General features: G+C 36.0%; 1 non-coding gene and 1 pseudogene across 1 annotated transcript; both read left to right on the top strand.

The window, feature by feature from the left end:
* The first annotated feature begins 1,530 nt into the window (after positions 1–1,530).
* Positions 1,531–2,523, top strand: LOC143607954 (transcription factor bHLH148 pseudogene; annotated as a pseudogene).
* Positions 2,524–3,139: 616 nt separating this feature from the next.
* TRNAW-CCA (transfer RNA tryptophan (anticodon CCA)) lies at positions 3,140–3,213 on the top strand. The gene has a single exon. It is a non-coding gene; the product is annotated as a tRNA-Trp (tRNA).
* Positions 3,214–4,034: the final 821 nt, after the last annotated feature.

Here is a 4,034-nt window from a genome sequence, read left to right as displayed (position 1 = left end):
TAAGTGATAATACATAAGAAAACAAAATGTATCTGTAAACATTCTCACGGGGAACAAGAACTTTACATCTAGATTTTTTGATAGATTTCTTGCATATTTATTTAAACTATAATAAAATCAACTATCATATGAGCGATAAGGGGGGGGGGGGGATGACAAGAAACGAACAACGTCATATGCAAACTTATGCAAGTGATGGGATCAACATACCATCTAGACCTCCCTTTAGTTTCAGCTATAAACAATGACATGTTCAAAATCCTCTTTACCTAAATGTCACCATCTTTCACTTTTTAGCATGCTTGAAAATTATTTTCCTAGCTTATCAACTCACCAAAATATCAAAAATCAAATGGACACCGTTTAAAAAACTTGAAAAAACAAACTCACAAGCATCTACGATAGTACTATACTCCCCAAAGTTCATATGGAAGCTTAACTACATACTAACCAATACTATGAGACCTATTACAATAATCAGAAAAAACACACACCAAAAACAGCTATGTATACTCTTTGTATAAATGATAGTACATAAGACGGCAAAATTATCTATAAACACCCTCTTCAGGAACAAAACCTTTACATCTAGATTTTACTATCGATTTCTTTTACATTTGTTTAAACTATAATACAATCAGCTATCATACACAAAATAACTTAGGGGGTGGTCACATTACAAGAAGTAGACGATAGAAACTTTTGCAAGTGATAGGATCAACATACCATCTAAACCTCCCTTAGTTTCACCTATAAACAATGACATGACCAAAATGTCACCATCTTTCACACGCACAAGAATTATTTTCCTAACTTATCGAATCCCAAAATTCGAACACACTTGTGATCAAGAACTCCACACAATTATCATCACTAAAACAATCTCTTTTCCATTAAACATATCATCATCTGAAAATATAAGTTATTTCAATAATAATAATAAAGATGATGTTGGTGGTTTGGGCGGGGCAAGTAACGTAGGAAGAGCACGAGGTTTAGGCGACCTAATGGGCAATGAGGTGGGCCCATGCCACCACTACCAAAATTTATAAAGAAACAAAAGTGGTGGGGGGGGGGGGGGGGGGGCATTCCGTAAAGCAATGAACGTGGGAGGGCTTCAACTATAATATTTACAAAATTTGATTTTAATTTTAATTTTAAAGACCTGTCCAAGGCGTGCTCCCATGTGATTCCTTCATTTCCTTTATATCCCACCACCCCTTTCTCTATCTCTCTTCCAATCCAATTAATCATATCATTATTCATAATCCATCTTTTCCAATTCCAGTTCGGTTCACAGGTAATAATCAATCTGCTCTTTTACTTTTAATTCTGTTTTGATGGTTTTGTTTGTTGATTGTGATTTTCATTCTGACCGGACACCTTATCACATCTTACGGTGGTGTGATAAGGTATCCTGCACTGTCGTAACACACCTTATATCTGTGTAACGTGTCTTACGACGTGCTAAGGTGTCATATGACACCCAGACCTTAAACGTGCTAAGGTGTCATATGACACCAATCCTGGAATACCATCTTGCTCCTTGAAACCGATTAAAACATCATCGGACATGGATCGTTGAATTTTTCCGATTTCGTTGATATTCGATTTGGATAATATTACAGAATACAAATTTGTTGATACCAAAAACTTTTGTTTATGACAAGTTCCTTTGAATCTACAGGAACTTAATAATATTATCATCGTCATCGTCATCGAGATTAACTAAATCCGATCTGAATAACAAATTCCGTAACGGTTTTCTGTTATGGCGGTTACAAATCCGGTAACAAACACAACAGACAGAGCACGCGACATATCGAAACGGCGAAAACGGAAGAAGATTCAAACGCAATCAATCGGTAACAACAATAATAACACTCATAATTCATGCAACGATAATAATAATCCAATTACGCCTTGGAAATCAGAATGTCAACAAAACATCTACAGCTCAAAGCTGTTACAAGCTATCCGTCACGTCCGCCAAACGTCCGGAAATAAAAAACGAGACGTCCGTGAGGCGGCTGACCGGATACTAGCCGTAACAGCCAAAGGACGCACGCGGTGGAGCCGAGCGATTTTGAAGAATAAACTTAAGATTAAATTAACGAAGAATAACAGAAGACAGAGGGGATTGGTTGCTACTGCGGCTGGAAACAGCCGGTTGAAGAAACCAAGAGTGAGTATACTGCGGTTGCAGACGAAGAACTTACCCGCGGTGCAACGAAAGTCTCGTGTGCTTGGTGGGTTAGTTCCGGGTTGTCAAAAACAGCCGCTGCCGGTTGTGTTGGAAGAGACTATTGATTATATACCGGCTCTTGAGATGCAGGTAAAAGCCATGGCTGCTCTTGTTGAGCTTCTGTCTGGCGGGTCGACTTCCGGGTCTGGGTCTGGCTCGGGTAATTTGGGTCAGCCTCTACCGCGCTTGTAATATTGATACACTCTTTGTGTTTCTATTTTTTTATTTTTACTGTCTTTGTTACTTTTTTTCTTACTGTCTATGTCACTGTTAAAATACATTTTCTCTCCCACTCTTATTATTTGTTATTATTATTATTTTTTGGTTGGAAGTATAGAATTTAGCCATCCAAATCTCATTATTATCAAGAAATTTATATGTTCTTTTGTTATGATAAGCTTATTATGAACATAAAGAGCTAAGTGTCATTTTAGTACACGTGGTTTGGTCAACTATGTAAATTTAGTACCTGCTCTTTATTTTGTGCAAATGACTACTTCAGTTTCAAAAAACTTGCATTTTTAGTACTTTATTCTAACCCCGTCTATTTTTTCCGTTAAGTTAGGGATAATTTGGTAATTTCGATATTTTCTTTGTTTTTTTCTTTTCTTCTAAACGCATAACGGAAGGGATGTAGCGCAGCTTGGTAGCACGTTTGTTTTGGGTACAAAATGTCACGGGTTCAAATCCTGTCATCCCTACCTATTACTACTCCTTTGAGCAGTAATGAGGTATTTTTTAAGATCAACTCACAATGGACATATCATATAGAATCTTTCATTCTTATGACACTATATAGTATGCATACAATGACACTATATAGTATGCATACAAGATGTATTGGGGCCAATTCTTTTCTTTTTTCTTTACAGTATTCTCTTTTATGATAAGAAAGCGCTCTTAGTTCAGTTCGGTAGAACGCGGGTCTCCAAAACCCGATGTCGTAGGTTCAAATCCTACAGAGCGTGATTCGGATCTTCTTCGATCGAATTCGGCTGAAACACTAACTGGAACTGGAACAGCAATCTTAATTTGACCTCATATCTTGTAAACACGAAATCCACAAATCATAACATCAAAATCCAAATCCTAAATCCACAAACCCTTTCTCCATATCATCATAGAGTTTGAATTTTGACGATATTTGAGGATTTAGGATTTTGATTTTGATGTTATGATTTGTGGATTTAGGGTTTACAAGATATAAGCGTTAAAAAGAAAAGAAAAAAACAAAGAAAATAACGAAGTTATCAAATTATCCCTAACTTAACGGAAAAAATAGACGAGGTTAGAAAAAAAGTACTAAAAATGCAAGTTTTTTAAAGCTGAGGTAGTCATTTGCACAAAATAAAGAATAGGTACTAAAGTTGCGTAGTTGGCCAAATCACAGGTACTAAAATGACACTTAACTCTGAACAGAAATAGATAAATATGAGAATCACATAAACAGTTGTAGTGTTTGGATCAGTTATGGTGGGTATGTAAAATGTGTGAAGTGAGGGAAGAAAAAGACGCGTTGGCACAACTAGTGTAATAGTTACAATGGTGCGCATATTTACAACTAGCGTAATAATTATACACTAATTGTAAATTGTGGTGTAAAAAAATTATGCCACTTGTAAGCTGCGGTGTAATTGTAAGATAACCGCCATTGTGTTTTTTTTTTCTCTTCGATTTGTATGCTTCACATGATTAATTTCACTTGTATTTGATCTCATCCCAACACTTGTATAATGTATGCATGATTTCTTGTAGTTTTTTGTTGGTTATCATACTTTTTTAATAGTGT

This window comes from Bidens hawaiensis, unplaced genomic scaffold, assembly GCF_021521415.1.
Source record: "Bidens hawaiensis isolate Kalapana, Puna unplaced genomic scaffold, B.hawaiensis_p1.1 tig00091176_1, whole genome shotgun sequence".
In the NCBI taxonomy this organism is placed as follows: Eukaryota; Viridiplantae; Streptophyta; class Magnoliopsida; order Asterales; family Asteraceae; genus Bidens; species Bidens hawaiensis.
Note: the sequence above shows the minus strand (reverse complement) of the source record. Positions and strands in the feature narration are given on the sequence as shown.